The sequence below is a fragment of the Lontra canadensis genome, unplaced genomic scaffold (assembly GCF_010015895.1).
Source record: "Lontra canadensis isolate GAN:19392208 unplaced genomic scaffold, GSC_riverotter_1.0 scaffold23, whole genome shotgun sequence".
Lineage (NCBI taxonomy): Eukaryota > Metazoa > Chordata > Mammalia > Carnivora > Mustelidae > Lontra > Lontra canadensis.
In genome coordinates this window covers 19,697,740-19,721,540 of record NW_022631017.1, presented here as the reverse complement: position 1 = coordinate 19,721,540, position 23,801 = coordinate 19,697,740, and the positions used below count along the sequence as shown (strand labels likewise).

Genomic DNA, 23,801 nt, shown 5'->3' with positions numbered 1-23,801 from the left:
GGCAACAAAACACGCCTCCCTGAGGCTCCTCGTTCTGGCGGGACTGCGTGTGAGCCAAATGCACACTACATGGGTGGTCCAAAAGAAGCTGGAGAGAAGACAGCACTGTAACTTTTTTCCACTTGGCACATGGAAATCGTGTGGATACGAAACTTGGAGTAGCAGCAGCTGTGAGGAGACATCACAAGCTGATGCTGGCGGAGGGACACAGGGAAGCACCCGGCTTCTTGAGGACATCACTGGGCCACACAATGACCCTGAACAGTACCACTTCTAACTTGTTATGTGAGAAAAATGCCTTTTTGTAAAAAAAAAAAAAAAAAAAAAAAAAAATAGACATTCCCTGCAGATGTTCCCCTAGCATCTGGATAACTCAAACGCATACGTTCTCTGAAGGCCCTAACAACAGGCCACCACATAAATAGAAGCTTCTTTTAGGACACAAGCTATGACAGAGCTAATGTTTATATACATCTATGGGGAAAGGAAGACCTTTTAGTAAGCTGTCCCAGAACAACTTGTTATCTGTGTAGAAAAAATAAAATTGGACACCTTCACACAATTCTCAGAGATTAAATTATAAGCATTTTAGAAGACAGTAGGGTTTATGAATTTCTAGGTAGGAAGGGACTTCTTAAACAAGATGCAAAAAAGGCAAATCATGAAAAAAGGTGAATAGAAGGACAAATGTCTCTTCATCACACACACTAAATGGAAAATTAAAAGATATCTCCCATATGTATAACTAGCAAAAGATGAGGTCCCAGAATAAACAGAATTCTTAAAAACCAGGCAAAAAAAAAAAAAAAAAAAAAAGGGAAATAACCCACCAGAAACACAGCCCAAAAGACCCAAAATAGATTTGCTATAGGAAGAAATCACAAATGGTTACCCAAGAAAACATGCTGAATATCACTGATGTTCAGGGAAATACAAATTAAATCACTTCACAACCATTGGATTAGTAAAAAGTTCAAAGTCTGACATTACCAAATGTTGATGACATTACCAATTGTTGATGACTACATGGAGGACAGAAACTCTCATATTCTCCCGGCAAGAATATAAAGAGAGACAAATAACTTGGAAAATAATCTAACATGATCGAGTAAGTTCATTTCTACACCCACGGATATACCTGAGACACTCATACATGAGTGCCCAAGGCCATCACTAAGAACTTTCATGGTTCAAAAACTGTGGATCATGCCAAAGGCCATCAACAGGAGAATGCACACGTGTACCACGATGCATTTATGCCCGCACGATTGACGACAGTAAAGCGAGTGAGCTGTAGCCACACACCACATGGAGGAAACTCTGGAACCAGATACTGAGTGAAACGCACAAGTTGCAGAAGAATAATAAAGTATAACCCCACCCGTACGAAGACCCAAAATATGCAAACTAAATAAAACATTGTTTAGAAATAAAATTATAAAGAAAAGCAAGACAGTGATAAAAATAATTCAGGTCCAGGGTTTTCTCTGAGGCAGAGTGGGTGTAGATGTGAACGGGGAACTTACAAAGGATCTCTACAGGGCTAACGGGAATGCTCCATTTCTGGGACACTGGATTTCCGTGTATGAGTGTTTTCTACACTTTAAGCTTATTTTGTCCATATTCTTTTGTCTAGATACTATTATTTGAGAAGGAAATTAAAAACCGATTTTAACTAAAGTCGAAAAGAAAGGTAAATAATTATCCTTCGGTATCAGGACATTCTAGGTAAAGAGAATAAAAATATGAACCAATCTGCAAAGCTCTTCTCAAGCTGGCCCCACTCCTGAGTCCCTTGTACCCACATCCTTTTGTCTGAGTCAACAGTTGTGTCACTGATGATACACCGACACGCATCAGTGAAAGTGGCCTCTTGCTGATCCAAGTTCATCAGATTCTTGTCCCACCTACCTACTCCAGAGGCCAGTTTCAAAGCTAAATAATTTTCTTTTTCACGCATAATATCTGTTCATTGTAGAAGATAGAAAAATAAAAGTATCCCTTATTGATTAAAATGACTGTTGATCACATTACCCAGAAATGACTCTCAGTTTGGTCCCTTCCTTCTGATCATTTCTTCTATGCATATGTATACATTTTCTTGTTATATTTGTATGCACTTACTGTTGTGAACTTGATTTATTCCACAGAATATCATGAATATCCTTCTGTCTAAAAACACAGCCATATTCACATATTTTTGATGGTTACACGGTATATTGCCTCGTGTATGATTGACAACTTACCCTGTTTACTGGGAAGCTACAGTGAACATCTAGTAAAATCATTAGGTAAAATCTTGATGATTTCCTATACACTGGATTCCAGAATCAATGGACATGAACATTTTGAACAGTACTAATGATCCCTCAGAAAGACTGTCAGCTCTATGCAGACACCTGCAACCTGAGACTATCTGTAGACTCAGTACAATAATGTTAGGTAGGGTACTGAAAGGGAGGAAATACTGTCATTTATTTCAGCTAGTCAATATTTATGCTTATATGCAGCTGTTGTATTTTCAGTCAAAGTCCTAGAACAACTGTGTACATTGAGAAATAGCAGGGGAGGGAGGAGGAGGCACCTGGGTGGCATAGTTGGTTAAGTGACCGACTCTTGTCTCAGCTCAGGTTGTGATCTCCGGGTGGTGAAATCGAGCCTGACCTCCGGCTCCACACTCAGCATGGGAGTTTGTTTGAGGTTCTCTCCTTCTGCCCCCCACCCACTCTCATGTTCTCTCTCAAATAAATAAATAAATAAACAAACAAACAAATAAATAAATCTTAAGGGAAAAAAAATGCTTCAATTCCAAACACGATTTAAGAGATGGGCGCAGAAGTTCGGCTACCCCCAGCCCTACTAGTTAGGGAGCAAGAAGAGCCATGGTAGGTACCTCTAAAATACTCTGGCTCCCTAACTCAGCCGGGCCCAGGAATCGAACAAGTACTGCTTAAACTTAGCTAGTGCGCAAATTCTCCATCTTCCCCTCTCTTGGCAGTGTGAGAGCACATGTACCGGTAACAGACGGCAGTTCTAGCTACTTAGACCTTTCAAGACAACAGATATCTTTAGTATCTTCCTATATTCTAGAGAAAGCAGTAATGCAAAATCCATTTTAGTTGATAATATGTTGAGATAGGAAACTTCTAGTGAATTTAGGGAAATGCAGGGCCTCGTGTCCAGGAGATAACTTCTTTCCCAGGAAAAGAACATAGACCTCCTGAAGTGAGACCAGACCAGCATATTGGTGAAATTTGGAGTACTCATTGTAAAAAATATTAACATGTTGGGGCCCATGGGTGGTGCAGTCAGTTAAGTGGCCTACTCTTGGTTTCCACTCAGGTCGTGATCTTGGGTCTGGAGATCGAGCCCTGTGTTGAGTTCCGTGCTCAGCATGGAGTCTGCTTGGGACTCTCTCTCCCTCTCCCTACGCCCCCCACCGCCTATTTTCTGTCTCTCTAAAAGAAATAAATAAATCTTTAAAAAATATTAATGTGCTATATTTTCTTTTGCTGGGGCACCTGGGCTGCTCAGTTGTTAACCATCTGCCTTCGGCTCAGGTCATGATCCCAGGGTCCTGGGATAGAGCCCTGCATCGGAATGCCTGCTTGGTGGGAGGCCTGCCTCTCCCTCTCCCACTCCCCCTGCTTGTGTTCCCTCTCTGTGTCTCTGTCAAATAAATAACAAAAGTAAAATCTTTATATTCTCTTTTGCCTCTCCAAGAATATAGTCTTTTCCTAGCAAGGAAATCCTAATCAAGGCACCCACCTTCTGCCTCACTCTAAAGTGAGGCAGAAGAGCAAGAGAAACACACAAAAAAGACTCGTATTTAAACTGTTGGCATTTGAAACTAGATTTGCCAGAAAGACAAAAGTTTTGCAAAATAGGCAATTTTCTAAGAAGGGGATGTTCTTTATATTTTTATTTCCCTCTTCATATATCAGAAGCCAAACCCAGGACATCCGGGCCAGGGAGTTCCCCTAATACACAGTGTATTAGGATTTACCAAGGACGCATGTGTCTCCTGTTCTATCCCTGGGGGATGGTGGGAAGAGGGAAGGGAGAAGGAGAAAGATGCTGTGAGATGTGTATGTTCAATCTTTCTTGCTGGGCTTTGGCCCAGAACGATGGAGATTCTGTTGGCCCCCTGCAAACCCATTCTTTCCTCTTCTCCACTCTGTTCTGCACCCTGGGAGACTGACCTACGGACGACATCAATATGATTCCCTTACCCTATAGTGACCAGTGGGGAGCCCCAGAGGGACACTGGAGAGCAGAAGACAGGGGTAGGCACTGCCTCCCTCCCTGCCAGGCTGCTCTGCCCCTTTCAGCTTTTTCACTACCAAAGCCCACAATCCCATTAGATTGTCCTCTTCTACAGCTCGCCCTTGTCAAACTCCTAGAACCTGAGCCCCTCCTCCAGCCTACAGCTTGTAGGGCCTTCCTGCTGCTGTCCTTCTGAGGTACCCCCTCCTGGCTTCCCTTAACTCTTCCTCTCTTTCCAACAGTCCCTTCACTGAACTCCCTTGAATGAGGCACCCCTTTTGAGCATGCCATTCAGGGGCCTCTTTCTGGTCTCTGACTGGTACAGGAAGCCTGTCCCAATCTCCTTTTTGGGCTCTGGAAAATATCTCTTTCAGGCCATCCCACACGTAGCCACATCCCTGTAAAAGAACAGAGGCTGGGAGGCTGGGCACAAGCCCCTGGGGTTTACTTTCCCGATTCACACTTCTGCACTCAGTTAACCATGCATGGGGTCTAGAACACCCCACTCTGGGAAGCTGTCATCTTGATAAGGGGTTGGCTCCCCTGCAGCTGGGGCTGGAGTTGCTGGCCTTGGCTAGAGGTCTGGATGGAGGAGGTGGAGAGAATCTGCCACCAACGAGAAGCAAACTGAGGCTGAATCAGCTTGTAAGAGCTACTGGGCCCAAATCCCACAGAGGAAGACAAGCTCCTGAATAATATCCACAGAAAATGTCAGCATCAGAGGACATCAGGGTCCCAATTGACAGGACAGCAGAGAATACAAAACCCTACAGGGACCCTTCCTGTTTCCACATACTGGCTACCTCCTTAGTCAGGACAAGGGAAAGAGGGTGCTGAAAAAGGAGAAATATGAGCTAGAGGGCAACTTAACTGAGCAAATGAATATTATTTAAAGGGGTTTTTAAATTATTCCATTGGAATGGACTAAATCTATTTTTCTTTTCCACCACCCAAAACTGAAGGGTTCCTACCCAGATCAGGTTAAAAAAAAAAAAAAGAGCTACACATATGTACACCAGGATAGAGTGTGGGGGCACCTGGGTGGCTCAGCCGGTTAAGCGTCCAACTCTTGATTTTAATTTTGGTGCAGGTCATGATCTCAGTGTCATGAGATGCAGCCCCATGTCAGGCTCTGTGCTGAGCATGAAGCTTGGTTGGGATTCTGTCTCTCCCTCTGTCCCCCCACCCCCTGTCCTGCTCAAGCTCACTCACCAAAGAAAAAAGAACATAGTGTGAATACATTTTGTGATCCTGCAATAGGAGTATTTTGCACCTAAAGACAGACATTTTACTTTCATTTATATGCAATAAAATATACAAACATTTTAATAAGGGTAAACAAATACCCACAGGTCTGACTGTCATGCAGGAATTGTGCTTTTCCATTGGCCAGGCACAGCATTTGGAAGCAGGCAGGTCCCAAGGTAGCTGTCAAATGCTACCACATGCCTGCTTTCGCCACTCCTGCAACTGGCCACAATGACTCATTCACGTCCCACTTGTAGGGCTGAATGACACAACCCACCGAAGCAGACCCAGCAGAGAAGGGACTGTGGGCTGGTCCCAGCCTTCTTGAGGCAGATCCCCACTTATGATCCTGGGTTCAAGGTTTGACTCATTTGTAAATCTTGGCTTCTAAGGCAGACTAGTCTGACTCCAGGGTCTATGTCCTTCCCTGTCCTACAACTATGTGAAGTAAAGTAGACAAATGTTGGCAAGTACAAATCAAGAAACGAGCTTTGAATTAAAACCCCTTCTTCAACCTTGAGGAGAGATTGCCACTGGCATCAATATACTTTCTTTCTTTTTTTTTTTTTTAAGATTTATTTATTCATTTGGGAAAGAGAGAGGGAGAAAGAGAGAGAGCAGGTGGAGGATCAGAGGGAGAAGGAGAGACAGTCCCAAGCAAACGCCGAGAGAACAGAGCCTACGGGGGTTCGAACTGTGCCACCCAGACACCCCAGTATCAATATATTTCCAAAGCATTCTGCAGAGCTCTCCAGTGGAGTAGGTCATGGCTTCAAGCATGTAATTAAAACAGTACAGACGGCTAGGAGTTAAAATAATTACAAATCATGATTTCGGATGAATGACCCTATCCTGTGTAGTTGGCAAATATATAAAAGTTGCCGAATTTCTTTTAAATGGTAAGATAATCTTGCACGTATGTGTGTATGCGCCCATACTAAGGAATGAAGGAGTAAATATGGCTGTGGAACCAAACAAAGGAAGAAAAGTGCGTATTTTCAAAAAGAATATAAAATTATTCCAGGACTTAATAAAAAGAAAGAATGCAATAAAATAAATGAAAATTCACTCCGGTTTAAATAATAAATCTAAGACTGTAGTGTTTATTACTTACTTATATTTTCATCATGATGTTTGGCGAAAATAACTCCAGGCATTCTTTTCATATAAAACTTCAAAATATCTCCATTTATTCCCTCTGGGAAAAACTATTGAGCTACTCTCACTGTTGGATTTATGGTTATCTTCAAGAGCATAAAAAACTAACATATTAATTCAAGGAGGGGTGGAAATTAAAGATATAAATAAAACAAGTTTATTTATTAAAATCCTTTCTGCACACTTATTAAACCCACCACCAAAACCTAAATATGATTTCTTATGCACCTCCATCTTTGAACGCTTTCCGTTCATTTACTAGTAACGTGGATCTAGCCTATTACTGAATCACATATCTCGTACATGAGGCTTTAAATGTGTTTTTTCCTGTTGCTCTGCAGTTTTGGCAGTGGCTTCAAATGCTAAGAAGAATAATGGGAGCTTTACACCCCCATATCATAACACCAGGGCTTGAACCCTGGTGCATGACATGCCAATAGATTTTATAACTGGTTCTGCCAAGGGTGAGATCACCTTCCTGGCCCTTGAGTTGGGGTGAAGGATGGAGCAGGGAAGGCATGGCATGTAGGAAATTTGCATACAAAGACAAGCCATGATTAAAGGCAATACTTTTGTCTCCCAGAGATCACCACTATAAAATCTTCATGTACATCTTTTTTTTTTTTTAAGATTTTATTTATTTATTTGACAGACAGAGATCACAAGTAGGCAGAGAGGCAGGCAGAGAGAGAGAGGGGGAAGCAGGCTCCCTGCTGAGCAGAGAGCCTGATGTGGGACTCAACCCCAGGACCCTGAGATCATGACTTGAGCTGAAGGCAGAGGCTTAACCCACTGAACCACCCAGGCACCCCTAAAATCTTCATGTACATCTTTGTAGATTTCTTCCTGTATCTACAGCAAATTTCCCCCACATGTTAACACCTTTGAAACTGGGATGCCTCTTATAATCAATGGTGTCTTATCGTTAATTAGAGCATTTTTTTCCTGTAGTGATATAAAACAATAGGTATGTTAAAATCTTTGACATCTTAGATTTTAAGAATCTGACATATGAATATACACATATAAAATTGAATTTATCTCATATATACATATAATTGGATATATCCATACAATTAAAAATGAGATCGGGGTTCCTAGCTGGCTCTCAGTTGGAAGATCATACTGTTCTTCATCTCAGGGCTGTGAGTTTAAGTCCCATGTTGGGTGTAGAGATTACTTAAATAAATATATATTTTTTAAAAATGAGATCACACTATTTTGCAACTTGTTTTTTTTTCCAGATTTAAAAAAAAAATTTATTTTTAAGTAATGCCTGCATCCAATGTGGGGGCTCAAACCCACAACCCCAGGATCAAGGCCCACCAACTGAGACAGCCAGGTTCCCCAGAAAACTTTCTCTTCTCATGTTTTTAAAATCCCATCTGAAACTGACCATATCAAAGGTCCCCAACTGATCCTATAATGTATCTGGAACTGGTTTGCCCAAACCCCTATCTAATCCACAGGGGCACACGTAAATACATGCGATGCTCCTTCAGCCTCTTTTCCTCTAACTGACTATTTAATGGCTTGTGGAAGGGCCTAGACATTGTCCTGGCAAATTCATCCCAATAATTTGATTAATGATTCATCAGGTGATTGCAAGAATATAGTTTATTGGGAAGAGACCCCTTTGGGGAAAACTAATCTTAGGAAGAACCCATCTCGACCCCTTTCAACTCTGTGACCATGATAGTCTGAAACCTGGTCTTTTCAGATGTAAGACAGGCATAATAATGTCTGCCCACAAGAGCTGGTTGTCAGGAGTTACAGTTTTGCAAAATACTAGCACAATGCCTGGTAAATAATAATCCGTTAACACTGGTTAGCCCTCAGTCTGGTCACACTTGACTGAATTCTTCCTTGATCAGATTTAGAAAATTCAAGTGCTCTGAAAGAGAAAAAACAAAAACAAAAACAAAAAAAAAAAAACTACTACTCTGTCCTCAAGATGTGAGAAAAATTTCACCACAAAGACTAGTCACTCACATAAGTACCTTAAGTAATACCAGTATAGCTAGTGTGCAAACACAAAGTGAATGTTCTAGAGAAAATTGAACCCTGTCGCCATGCTCTGCTTATCCTTCTGTCCAATCCCTAGAAGGAGCTCTATGTTCACATAGCACTACCCTTTCTGGCCATTGCTTCACGGGCTAGGATGAATGCCTGACTCAGAGGCAGCCTCTGGATTCCTCTCTTGAGATTTTAAACCATGAGACAATGGATGGGTTGGTGGATCAAGGTTAAATCAGGCACTAGCAGAACTGGTAGAATGTGGGCCTGTCTTCCTCACAGCTGCCTGTGTTTGTTATTCATCATCCATTCAACAAAGCTTTATTGAACACCTGTGGAGTGCTGTGCAGGTCTTTGCTTTCACGGAACTTACAAACCTGCTTGTCCTGAGGCCGGTTGTTTGACTTCTGAATTTCCTTGAGCTTCCTCCTCATCATGAAAATAAACCTCATTTTCATTTGACCTAGTCTGAACGTCTCTTTCTCTTTTTCATACACACAAACTCTTGAATTGAACAGAGACAATAATATAATCAAATTCAGGGAAAAGAGATCATTATGAACTCTACCAAGTTTTAGCTCCATAATGTCAATGATTTGCAGTCAATGACCTCAAAAATTTTAATTAAAAGTTGGATAAATCATTTTTGCCCTCAGCTTCCTCTAAACCTGATGTCACTCCGTCATCTGTAGAGTTTCTAAGATCTTCTTTAGATCAATGGTCTAGGAAGCTAGACTCTGCTAATCCAGAGCTCCGCCCCTTCACGCTAGTGGTGGGGGATTGGGGGGGGCTGGGCAACAGTCACTCAGCCACTCCCAACCCAGAACTTACAAACCCAGCAGCACTGTTCCAGGCAGTAGGATTCTCTGAAACAGACACAACTGTAACTATCAATTGTTGGACTAGGGTCTTTATTTGGATTCTGAAGGCAGATGTGGTCCATAAGGTTTGGCTTTTCCACAGCTTATCTGAAAACATCTTCATGCAGGCCCAGAGAAAAGCACAGGAGTCTGGGCTAAACCAAAGAGCTAGAGACACTGCTGGGACTATAGTGAGTGTACTGTAGAGGATAACCAGGTGTCTCCTGGAGTTGAGGGTCTAAGACTGGATTCCTAGAGTGTCCTGAGTAGTCTACCCCACAACTTCGGGCTTGCCTTTAGAAGTGTGTTTTTTTTTCCTGCCCTGAGAAATGAGAGGTGAGTGTTTTCTGCTCCAGTGTTTGGGGCCAGGCTCACCATGCCTGGGTCTTCACAGCTGGCATCTCCTGATAGCACGGGCCAAGTCAGAACCACAGTTCCATGCTGTTCTGTAGCCATGGGTGGTGGTGGGCTTGCCAGAGATAAGCCTAAAGGAAAGTGTCTAAAACAAGTTGGGCTGTTTTCCAATTAGTCTGACACAGGTAAAGTCCATATCACAGTTTAAGTTTGTGTCTGGAAAATAAGAAAAGCTGGGTCAGAGATGAGGCACAGATTCTGAGAGCCTGGAGGAAGTTCTCAGCCGTGTCCTGCAGCAGCTCTGTGCAGGTTCCTACTGGCTTCAGGCTATAGCCAAGGGCCTGCCTGCTCCTTCCCGCCCTCTGGATGTAAAAGCTTTCTGCACTACATGCTGCCATCTTTGGTTAGACTGAGGGGCCTGGAGTGAGGGCTTAGAGTCCAAAGACCACAAGAGCTCTGGCCCCACTCTCTCCCTTGGCAATGCTGTCAGCACTGGTCTCATCATCACACTGTACCACTCTCAGGCACTCGCTATTGTCCCCCTTGTGTTGAGTCCATTCCACTCCATGTCTTATCTCCTGTACCAGAATGTAAGCTAGTGAATGACATAAAGCCAGTTTTGTTCACCTTTCCAGCCCTGCATTCCTAAGGGCGGACCACAGCTAAGAGCAGAATGTACGAGCTATGCCTAGAGATGCCCATGAGAGGATGTCTCTCAAAGAGCGACTTAGGATCAATCACCTGAATGTCACACTCACGTATGCAGAAGTGACTAGAGAAACTCAAATGACTGCAAGGGTGATACTCTCTCCTCTGCCAGTCCCTGTTGGGAACAATCAATTCTTCTCACAGGGACACTTTCTCCCATCTTCTCCTTCAGATTCTCTGAGAGACAGTAGTTTCTCTCCTCTTCCCCATGCCCCACCCCTTTTCCTTCCTCAGAGATGACCATCTTAGATGTACCATATTTACCTCTGCTTGTCCCAGCTCAGTCCTAATAAACTATACACAGAATTGCTATCAGGCTGTTCCTGCTGTTCCCTGTGTCACCTCTTGGCCTTGAGAGAAGTTGGTGAAGAACAGCAGACTGTCAACTGCAACCAGGCAGCAGACTCATCTTCTGTTCTCAAACATTTTTGGGGTCCCCCTCACAGAATCAAGTTAAAATATGTCCCGAGACTACACAAAGGGTGTGCCCTGACACGGAAACCGTATTTAAAAGGGACTAAATGCTGCTGTCACAGTGAGAACCTTCTCTCAGCAGCTGGTCAGTTACTCTCTTAAGGGAAGAAGGAGAATAAATGCTTTCTTTCTAACCACATGGTATATGGCAGGTGTGACACAGTTTATCTTGCCACATCCTCCCCAGAAACACGTTAGACAAATAGCACTGGGATAGAAGGTCTCAGATTTTATCCGACTCATAACCTAAAGACTTAGGTTGCTAGTCTCCTAGACGCTGGCAGAAGACCCAAGGCTCCTGATCAGAAGCTTATAGCACAGTAGGCAGCATGAACATCACATTCTGGTTTGTGCCACTTGCCACTAAGTCCCATGGGGGTGACATGGAGGTGCCTGGATGGAAAATGCTCACACAGTGGGTTTGCATCACAGCTAAACGACATTGGGAATTTCTCAGGGAATTCAAATCTTATAATGGGCAGTTAGCAAACCTGCCCAATATTTGCCGTGGAGGGAGACACTATCTTTATTCTGTGGGACAGTACCCAAACCTGCCTTCTGCTCTGGAGAGATACGATTTCTATTTTCCAAGGCTATCCGGAACAAATATTCTTGAAAAGATTGTCCAAAAAAAAGGCAATCAGCATCTCTGTTTGCAAGACAGGCAGAAATGCAAGATATATAGGGAATTATCTTCTACAGGTAGTATTTTATCATTTTTCAAATTAAGAAATATTATTCAGAAAGTCAAATAGTTAACCCAATCTCACATGGTTGATGAGTGAGGGACTTACGATCTGAAGGCGAATCTATCAGGTTACAGAGTTCACACTTTCTCAACTTGACCATAACACTTCATGCACAAGTCAGACAGGAACTAAAATGTCTCTCTATCCCATCCCAGAAAAACCGCCATAAAACCCACGCAGCAAGACTGAGGTTTACTGAAGGCCAAGGTCTGTAGCTTTAAAATATGCAGCCTTCCTACTACCAAGCACTGGGAAGAGTCCAGGGTGGGCTTTCATCTCCCAAAATCTCTCATACAGGCACTGCTCAACTAATGCTTGTTGAATCAATCCCTTGGAATAGAAAGTCAAACTATCAAGTCCTCTTGATGCTCTTTCCATATCTTTTTTCATTATGTGTCCTATTTGTCTATCCTTTTAAAAAAACTCTCATTGCTATCACAGTGATTTAGGCTTTTATCACTATACACTTAAGAGTACTACAGTCTTAGCTAAATTTTATCACCTTGCTTGCACTCTTTCAACACAACCGAATCTACACAACAGTCAAATTAATATTTTGAACACATTACTTTCATCTTGTCAAAATTCAGTTAAAAAAATATTCAATGGATGGAACTGCTTCCAGCCTAAATTTGAAAATTCTTATGCGAGCATCCAAAACCTCCCACAGCTGGCTGAAAGTAAGGATGCTAGCTAGCCTGGCAATGATTTTCCCAGGAAGGTCTTATAACCAGCCAGGCTGCTATACACCATGTCCCTCGGTTATGTTCTATTCAGTCCTATGCTTTTGTGCCATTCTTTCACCCTCAAAAGCCTCTCTACCCTTCATCTTCAGTTTCCCTTCTAAGAATCCTACCAAGTTGCCAACGACACTAGGAGAATAAGTAACATGTTGTGTGCCTTAAACTGATCTAAAATGTTGACTTTTTTGCATTCTATATATGTCATTATATACATTACTATATATAAATTACTACTAAATATTGTACAGAGTAAAATCTATATTACAACTTGCATTATGAGTTGCTTTAAGACACATGATACTATACACTACCATAATTATAGTTAAACAATTTTGTGAAGAAAATCTTCAGACTCTGTCCTGTAAAGTTTACTGTCCTTCTTAAAATATGAAGAACATATGAGTCACCACTATTAATAGCAGTGTTTTCTAAAGCTTTGGTTTCATTTAATAATGTAGCTAAAAAAAGAAGTCATATTTGTAATGCTCAGCCTGAAACTATACTAAACATAGAGAAAGATTTTATGCTTTTTTACTAAGTATTTTGTTTGAAGATGCTTCTGAGGTTGTAGTAGCTTAAATTAAATTCTTTACTTCATCCTTCCACTTTTTTTTTTTTTCAAATATGTTACTTAGGTAACAATCCACATAGTTAGAAGCTGATTAAAATTGACTCTAATCCCCTAAAGAAAAACCTGTGACTGGCCAAAACCTAACTTCGGCTAAAGATGGAAGTGATGTGACATTACAGATAGAGATCTACAAACACATTTCCTTCCATTTTTCATTCATCCATATATGCAAGGTGAATGTCTTCTGACTGCAAGGGGAAAGATACCATTGATATAAGATTTTCAGGTTTATTGTGTATTGATGAGGTCACCAAAATTCAACAGAATACTAAAGATGGCATAAAGCTTACGAACATGGCCCCAGAAGGCAGGCGATCTTCAAGAAACTCAAACCAATTAGGTTTGCACATAAACTTGAATTATTGCCTAAGGTCTGACAAGGACTCCTACTCATGTCAGAGAGCCTGAACTGGACCCATCTACCCAAGACTTTACGAGTCTTAGGCACCACTCATGCCTTTAGGGGTTCCTGAAGGCACTGAGAACTGTGGGAATTTGGGACAATGGACAGAATCTGCTTGTCCTATGGCCATGGTGGCACTGTCCAGTGGCTTGTTTCATGGCATCATTTTACTGGGCTAACTACAGAAAATGTCATTGCATTAGGACACATTGCATTAGGACATTTTACTGGGCTAACTATAGAAAATGTCATTGTATTAGGACACACACAGCTTCAATTATTGTGTAAGATCAGCTGGTCATTTAGGCTGGCATTCCCAGTTTGGTTGCATAGCAGAGAGATGTCATATTCTAAACTGTCATCTGTGGGGTGTTAGGTCCAGAAATTTTATTTCACCAGTTCACATAGTGGTGATCAGCCTCTTAGATGAGTTTCTACTAACAGATCTCCTGGGAGACTGACTTGCCAAGTAGACCAAATGTCTTATGGCAAATTCAGTGCTCTTTACTTACTAAAAACAAAACCTACTTGAGAAACAAAATGAACTGCAAAAGATTATTTGGTGAGCATTGGGAAGAATAGATGACTTCAAGGTATTGTAGCACTTACACTATATTGTAGTTGTATGATTCATTGTCTTTCTTTTCCTCTGGATTATGAAGTACTGTATGCACTGTTAATTCTAGATGCTCAATAAATATCTGTGGGATAATTTAACAAGCCATCATGACCTTCCATATGTACTACTCAAATGTCTACAAATTAAATCTAATACCCAGCCAGGGGAGCATCTCTCTTTTCGTAGTGCTGAAGTTAAAATGACCAAAACTTACAATCAATGTAATGGCCATTGACAGGAGTAGCAAATGACACATGACAGAGAATTAACAATCAGCACACATCAGCTGTACTGGTACTATCGTTCCATTTTATTACTGCATCTAGTCCCTTCAAGGAATACATTAAGCCAAAAGCTAGCCTTTGCTTTATCAATGTTCTACCAGAGTTTAGACCTTTATATTCCCAGATAAAACAAATTCTAAGGCCTTGGAAAGTCTACATCTAAGTCTACTTCCTTGTAAAAGCTACAGTAAGTTAAGTGAGAAAGATTAAGATGAATTAGGCTCTTCAATACATGATGGGTGATGCCAGAATGTGTCTTGCATTTGGTAATAGACACTGAGAGCAGAAACTTACCCAACATACTGGCAAGTTGAAAACTGATATATATCTGGGACCGTTTGTGCTAGAAAGGTGTCTCTTCATGTCACCAAGATATAATTGTGTTATACTTTCCAATCTCCATGTTAACTTACACTGTTTAGAATATATCAGTAAAAGAAAACTTAATTAATGTGAATACTGTAGAAAAAAATGTAAAAACTATTTTATCAGTAGATTGAGTAAATAAGTATAGAAGATATCAGGATTTCTGAAATAAAAGCCAGAAATAAAGAAGCTTAAATTCCTTACAGAAGATGGGGTAGATGTGTTCCTCCAGGGGCTGCTTCTGAATTTCACTCCAAGTGGAGCCAACCTGAAGCACAATCGAAGAGCAGGCTGCTCAGACCTGACCTTTTATTCTTCACATGAGGTCACATGGCCTTATCCACACCAATGGCTTCTCCTAGATATGAGCATTTCAGTAACCACATTCAAAACCATGGAGAAAAACACTAAGTCAATTTTCAATTAAAAGATGTAAACTACTTATCACAAATCTCAGCTTCTCCAATCATCTACATTTCAAGCATAAGATTAAGGAACCTGAGATATTCTTCCCATTTCAAACCTTTATTTGCTACTCTTTAAAGGCACAGTTTGACCCACAGAAAATAGAGGCACACTGGATAAATCTGGAACTCTGACCTAAACAATCTAAAAATAAAGTCACAGCAGCCACAAATCTGTGAATAAAAAACTAAACAAACAGTTGTGAAAAAACAAAACACACCTAAGTTTATGATGGATAGACTCTAGGAACTTCCTTCTTTGCATAAACACCTACATTACATGAGGAAAAATAAACCTGCAAGAATGTGTATAGACAGACCAAAAATTGGTAGACCATCTTAACCCTTAAATCATCTTTTTCTCTGTATCCACACCCTCACTTCACCCTCTGTCACCCCATGTACACATATTCAAATCTATCCCTTAGGGAATGTGGAAAAGGGAAGCCAATCTGGACAGAAGATAAACCTCTGAATTTTATACCCAGCCTTAGATTTTTGCCTTGAGCAAGGAAGAAAGTCTCCCTTATTATTATTACAAGAAAACTCTAGGGTAATAAATTATTCTGAATTCAAACTCATCAACAGAAAGTAGCACTCCTGTACCAAAAAAAAAAAAAAAAAAAAAAAGGTAAGAAATGTCTTCTCTCCCCTGGCCCACCTCTTCTTACACCATCAGAAATAATCATTTACTTGGTGAGTTGTCCTAAGATACTCAAGATAGAGTCAGCAGTCTGGGACCAGTTTCTCAACTCCTCCAGTCCCTGAGCAGGGCGAGACAGACACAAGCTGTACATGCAGACAGCTTTGCTGGACAAACTACAGTCTCATCCTCTGTCATTCCTTGATTGCCCACTGATCTTTGTTAAGTGCTGGGTTATCTTTTAGGATGAGTTCGGGAAGAATAGTAAAACCATTACTTTGCAATGGAAGACATCTGCTATGAACATGAAGCACAGCAAAATGTAACTTTCATTCCCAAAGCATATTTAAAGAAAGGGATGGTAAGAAAGTCCTCCTAAGATGGATCTTAGCTTTTTAGAGTTCTCTAGTCCTTACACAACATGAAGACTACTATGAGGGTTAAGAGGCTGAGGTGGGGGTGTAGCTTGGACCCCTGTCAGTTGATACCTCAGCCATTCTCAGCACTCTGTTCATTTATTTTTATTCATCTGTTTTTATTATTTTTAATCAAGTATAGTTGACATGTAGTATTATACTAGTTTCAGGTGTACAACCTAGTAATTCAACAATATATACATTAAGTTATGCTTACCACTCTAAGTGTAGAATAGAAAACCCAGAAATGGACCCACAACTCTATGGTCTACTCATCTTCAACAAAGCAGGAAAGAATATCCAATGGAAAAATGGCAGTCTCTTCAACAAATGGTGTTGGGAAAACTGGACAGCAACATGCAGAAGAATGAAACTGGACTATTCTCTTACACCACACACACAAATAGATTCAATATGAATGAAAGGGCTAAATATGAGGCAGGAAACTATCAAAATCCTAGAGGAGAATGCAGGCAGCAACCTCTTTGACCTCAGCCACAGCAACCTCTTGCTAGACCCATCCCTGGAAGGAAGTCTGTACCTCTTAATCCCTTTCACCTATTTCACCTATCCCCTTCCCTCCCTTCTGGCAACCACCAGTTCCTTCTCTGTATTTATGATTCTGCTTCCATTTGTTCGTTTGTTTTTTAGATTCCACATTAAGTGAAACCATATGATATTTGTCTTTCTCTATCTGATTTATTTCACTCAGCATAATACTTTCTAGGTCCATCCATGTCGTTGCAAATGGCAAAATCTTGTTCTTTTTTATGAATACACACACAAACACACACACACATATACACCTCACATCCTCTTTACCCATTCAACTATTGGTAGATACTTGAGTTGTTTCCATATCTTGGCTATTGTAAATAATATTGCAATAAATATCTTTTCAAATTAGTGTTTTCATTTTCTTTGGGTAAATACCCAGTAGTGGAATTACTAGATCATATGGTATTTCTATTTTTAATTTTTTGAGAAAACTCCATACTGTTTTCACAGTGGTTGTACCAACTTACATTCCCACCAATAGAGCACAAGGGGTCCCTTTTCTCCACATTCTTGCCAATACTTGTTATTTCTTGTCTTTTTGATATTAGCTATTTGGACAGGTGTGAGGTCATATGTCAGTGTGGTTTTGATTTACATTTTCCTGATGATTAGTGATGTTGAGCCTTTTTTTCATGTGTCTGTTTGCCATCTGTATGTCTGGAAAAATACCTCTTCAGGTCCTCTGCTCATTTTTTAATCAGATTTTTGGAGGGCTTATTTTTGTTACTGAGTTGTATAAGTTCTTTATATATTTGACTATTAATCCCTTATCAGCTATATCAGTTACAAGTATCTTCTTCCATTCATCACGTTGCCTTTTTGTTTTGTTGATGGTTTCCTTTGCTGTGCAAATGTTTTTTTTTTATTTTGGTGTAGTCCCAGTAGTTTATTTTTGCTTTCATTTCCCTTGCCTGAGGAGACATGTCTAGAAAAATGTTGGTAAGGCTGATGTCCAAAAGATTATTGCTTATTTCTGGAAATTTATGGTTTTGGGTCTCACATTTAGGTCTTTAATCCATTTTGTGCTTATTTGTGTGTGTGCGTGTGTGTATGCTATAAGAAAGCAGTTTCATTCTTTCGCATGTGGTTGTCCAGCCTTCCCAGCATTTATTGAAGAGACTGTCTTTTCCTGTTGTACATTCTTGTCAGAAGCTTGGTCATTTAAACAACACTGGCCAGAATTACACGTGCCGTTTCCCCTTTAAGCAATCAGTTCAGTAACCTCCACATTTCTCCAGGTTTGCTTATCAAATGTTTAACATTTCAAACAGGTGCTACTGACAATGCCCTGGAGGAAAATCTCTTCTTCTCCTGAAATCTGGGTAGGAAAATAAATGCTAAAGGAGATAGAAATATGCATTTCTGAATCACGAAATGTTCAGCAAAAATAAAATGTGCAAGAATTGGAAAAATTTAAGGCAAGTCACATACAAGAAAATGCAATGGCTAAATAAAATATGAAGAGACAACCATATCAGAAATAAGGAGAATGCAAAATGAAATCACAAAGATGTGCCATCTTTTCATCTGAGAGACTGGCAAAAATGCAAAAGTTGGAGAACAGCCTGTGTTGGCAAGGTTGCAGAGAAATAGGTCCTCTAATTCATCATCAGCTTCTGGAATGTGCTGCTGATTGGAAGAGCCTTTGACCTTGCCATCCCATTCTTGAGAAACAATCTCACAGGGGAAAAAAAAAAGCAGACCTAATTAGATTGGTTTTAAAAAGTTAACCGCAGCCTTCTTGGTAGTGGTAGAAAACTACAAAAATGTGGACACCTATCAGAAGGGGAAGAGCTGAAACAAGGACAGAAGACCCACATCGCATACTATTTCTCAGTCATTAAAAATAATGAACTGGATTGACATGCAGTGACCAAAAGGAATGGTCACTGCATGTTGCTAAATGTGTAATGCAAGTGGCTTCTGTTTTGTTTACCCATGCTACATTCGGGGAGAGCAATAAAAATTGCTGGGAAAGGCGGTCTCAAGCATGTAGTGTTCGGACCCCCCCCCCCTTAGCCTGTCCAGGGTTTACCAATTTGTGGGCGATTATCTTTCCTAATCTTAGTCTCATGAAGTGCCCTTTTGCTCTGCCTAAATTTGCACATCATTGGCCATGAGGCACACCGTGGCTTTCAGTATTTCAGACTCAAGGGAGGGGTTGCTGGTCGTGGTGGAAATAAACAAGAGGGTTGCACATGGCCGACACCCTGAGTCAGTGGCAGTGGGTGCAGGGGCGGGGGTGCTGCTGGCTCTGAGGGAGCGAGGCACGCTCTTGACATTGATCCTACTCAGTCTCTTCTCTGTAAGTAACGCGTTGTTCCATCCACTGCTTGGCTGTGTTGTTTTCCTCGCAACTCCAATACCCAGGCACAATGAAAAGAAGCGTTTGGAGTCTTTCCGGGATACTAGTACACAGTATTCTGCTCCCCTGGGGTGAATAACCAGTACGCAGTACAGTGCTCACATATAAACACCAACGTCCCTGTGTTTGTATAGGCACTGAGAACTGTGAGAAAAGATACGTACGGAATCGTTAATGCTGGTTACTGCAAAAGAGTGAGACTGGCTAGGGAAAAGGCGGTAACTGTATTACAGACCTCTGAATTACTAGACTGATTACAGTGAGCATGCGCAATGGACACAATATGTTTCCGCAAAATTCATTTGTTGAAGTCATGATCTCCAAGGTGGTACTTGGAGGTGGGGCCTTTGGGAGGTGGTTAAATCATGAGGGTAGAACCTCATGAATGAGATAAATGCCTTTATTAAAACAAAAAACAAAAAACAAAAACCCACAGAGCTCCCCAGCCCCTTCTGCCAAGCAGGAGCACAGAGAAAAGAAGGCCATCTGTGAACCAAGAGGCCGGCTCTCACCAGACATGGAATCTGCCGCTGCCTTGATCTCAAGACTTCCTAGCCTCCAGAACTGTGAGAAATAAATTGTTTAAGCCACCGGATCTATGGTATTTTTGATATAGTACCCTGAATAGACTAAGATTGCATGTAACTGCTAAACTTCTTCAAAATTTCTATTTTAGTTAAATTTTAAACATAAACAAAAATGGAAAGGATTACAAAAGTTGAAAATCTCAAGGACAGCCATAAGATACTATCTACTCAATCATGGTTAAAAAAAAAAAAAAAAAGATAGTACTTAAATACTCGTTGTTTATTTTAAAAATATCTGCAGAATGAGACTATAGGTTTGGGAGTTCCGTGATCACAAATACTGTCTCACAATTGTTAATAGTTAGGGAGTCCTTCCTAACATCTAGCTCAAATTACCCTCACTACCATCCAAGCAAATGCCTCCTTTCCATTCAAGTCAACCAACATTTATTCATTACTCTTTTTTCCAGCTGAATTAGTAAACAAATTTACCATATCATTGTTGGATTATTCTGCTTTACCCATATTAACTGGGATATCCAGCAAACCACATTGAAGACAAATACTGAAGATAAATAATGACAAGGTGCAATATGTTGTATTTCCCCCAAACGAGGATTATTTATATACTTTCTAAGTCCATACAGGGAACACTATGCATCATAAGAAGTCATTTTCCAGAAAAACAATGATAATATTACAAGCTCAAAATATCATATTAACTTAAAAAGATGCAAATATTTAGTTTCAAGTTTTGTATCAAATACTATATAAAATGCATATTTTTCTATGCATAGAAAAAGACTACAAGGAGAAAAAGCCACAAAAAATTTTTAAATGAACGTAACTGGTAAGTGAACCTATAGCTGATTTTTTTCATTTACTCCTAACAACTCCTCCATATACTTCAAAATTTCTAAAGTGAACATGATAAGAAAAAAAGGGAGATCTTTCCAGATTGGGGTGGGGGGGGGTGTCACACCTATCCCACTGACAATAGCTGGTCTATCTACATCACAGTAGAGCCTCTGATGGCTTATCACTTGGCACCCATGGAATATAACCCTCCCAGCAAAGCAGGGTATCAGCTGGAGTCCCTGCGCTCAGGGTCCTGAAGCCTTTCCCATCAGTCTCCTCACCAGCCCCACCAGTTCACCATCGCTCTCTAAGTACTGAGGGCTTTCTGCTCCCATTCTTCTACTCACACTACTCTCTGGCAAGTCATGGCTTTTCCTGTCATCTTCATGTATCCAACCTGGCTTCATGCTGAAAGCCCAGATCAAATAGCTTCTACATTGTGAAGCCCTTCTCTCAAGTAACTGCTTCCTCACGTTCTCTTAACCGGCTCTCACTGGTTCGAGCATGTACCATATTGAGTTTAGTGCTGATAAGGCCTCACCTATGAACTAACTCTTCAAGTGCAGAGACACTATTTTATCTTGTGGGAATTTCTAGTGCTTAGCACTGTTGTAGCATATAACAGGTGCTCAAACCTATCTGATGAATAAGTAAATATAGCGTTGAATAAAAATTAAGTACAATTTTACGTTCTATGAATCACAGAGGATTATTGGACCCTCCAGCCAAGTACAGATTAAAAAAAAAAAAAAAAAGAAGAATCAGTGAGTTCCTTTTGACCAAGAGTATCACAGTTCTGGAAGAGAAACTATAAATTGCAATTAAAAATGGAAAGCAAAGGCCATTTTTACAAAATCAATTCAAAGAGATAAGATTTTTATATAAACAAGAGTAGAAAGAATTAGATGAGTCTTTTTAACTCTCAGTATTATCACCAAAGGACAACATAGGTACAAAATATGGACAAAGCATTAATTCATTTCATTTTAAACTGTTTTGATACAAATGGGAGGCAAATGTACAATCTTTTAAATCACTGAAGACGATTTTATTTCAGATACCTAGTGGGTGATGCAAACCAGATCTAACCAAAGATTTTAGAAGGTGGCTCAGGGGACAGTGTTGCTTGGTGACCAGCTAGGCAGAGACGCACGGCCCTAAAGTTCCCGCCCTCTGTGTCTCTCAGTGCTCCCATCCCCACTGCAATCAGAAGTCACCAGAAGCTTCTTGACTATCCTACCCTCACAGACACACAGCCTTTATTCACTCTGGAGATAAAAGGATTACCAAGGAACTTTAAAAATGAGGTCACGTTGAATGACCCATCTCATGTTAAGAAACTGTGTATACCTTTTGTCTCACTTCTCTGAAAATATTTGGTATTTTGAATACAAGTTTTTTCAAAGAAAATATGTCTTCAAATCTAGTACAGTTTTGTACACAAGCAATCCATTTTCAACATATTTTTAACAGATGACTAAAACTAGGACTATTTTTTAAAAAACATAAGAGCAAACTCTCAAGAATTTATTAATGGAATTTATGGCATGCTAAACATAGAAGTGGGAAGGGGCCTGGGTCCTCTTTTAAAATACTTCCCAGTTCAGAAACAAAACTAAAAAACCAAAGTCTAAAACTAAATTGGGTTTTAATAATAACCAGTGGCTTTGAAATGCATGTTCCTTTAGAAAGGTGGGATCTCAGACATTAACACAGACTAGCAGCTGTTACACTTGGCAATGATCGTGGGCTCTCCCGTGTTCCAGGTAGCCCGAAAAGGCAGTTAGGTGGTAATCTCCCCACCAAGGAGGCTTCGCCTAACAACAGAACAACATAAACATACAATGAAAGTCGACCTTTAAAACTGGCCCTTGACTCCAAAGCATTCTTATAAATTAAATCATTTTAAAATGTACATCAATATCTGATTTCTACTATCTTGTGACATAAGAACTCGATTCTAGCACATCTTACTTGTATACTTAAGGCAAGATAAACTTGGTTTCTTTTTCCTTTAGAGTTGCATTTCAGTTGACATTAAGTCTCTAAACAGAATTTAACACTTTGGTTGTAGGTGTCATGCAGACATAATTATTTAGTCAATCATACAAATCTAGCAAAATAGTTTTTAGGCTGTATTATCGGTAAATATTAAAATGAACAAAATCCAGCCTTAGATCTTTCAATCCATAGTTCAATAAATCAGTTGAGTGGTTAGAACTGCTTATTTAAATAAGAAGAACACAAAACACAAATGAAAACTTTACTTTCTGGTTAGAATTAAGGAGAAGTGTTCTTTCATCAGAATGAGATTCAGTTTCAGAGCAGTTCTAGATTCCACAGGCTCTTTGTTTCTAAATGCCAGAAGAGGTCAGTAATTGTTAGTAGGTTAACATGTTCTTTTCCCTAAGGATAAAGTCAACCTCCTCGTCCCTTTTGCTCTGACTTTCAGCGGGACAGGTTTCTCAACGCTGACACTATTGGACATTTTGGGCCAGAGGGTTGTTTGCTGTGGGAGAATGTCCTGTGTGCTGTGGGATGTTTAGCAGTATATGAATGGCCTCTGCCAGCCAGATCCCAGTAGGACGCTTCCCCCAAGTCATAATCAACTGTCTCCAGGGGCAACTGGGTGGCTCAGTCTCTTGGGTATCTGACTTGAGCTCAGGTCATGATCTCAGGGACCTGGGATCCAGCCCCGCATCAAACTGGCAGGCTCTGCACTCAGCAGGAAGTCTGCTTGTCCCTCTCCTCTTCCTCTGCCCTTCCACCTGGCTTGTGGGTGCTCTCTCTCAAATAAATAAAGTCTTAAAAAACAAAACAATAACAAAACAACAACAAAACCGTCTCCAGACATTGTTCAATGTTCCCGGCAGGGCAAACCCACATTCAGGTGAGAACTACTGAGGAAGCTCTGCTTGGGCACAAAGACAACATCCACAATTACAGCTGCTGGAAGGGAGTGGACACTTGTGTTCATCACATGTCAGGCACCAGGCCAGGGGTGTCATGTACATTAATTCATATGTCTAGGTATCACCATCCCTGATTTATACTTATACACTGAAGAACACTGATATTCAGAGACAAAGTG

At 40.6% G+C, this 23,801-nt stretch overlaps 1 protein-coding gene across 10 annotated transcripts in view; it reads right to left on the bottom strand.

Moving 5' to 3' along the window:
* Positions 1 to 23,801, bottom strand: part of TPD52L1 (TPD52 like 1) — a 98,752-nt gene that overhangs the window by 35,440 nt on the left and 39,511 nt on the right. Inside the window, exon 1 of one of the 10 annotated variants that reach the window (XM_032862451.1) lies at positions 15,084 to 15,143. The exons of the other annotated variants lie outside the window; for them this stretch is intronic. The gene's annotated coding sequence lies outside the window, so the exon portion shown is untranslated. Of the gene's footprint in view, positions 1 to 15,083; positions 15,144 to 23,801 lie in introns of those variants that run through there. 10 annotated transcript variants of the gene reach the window in all.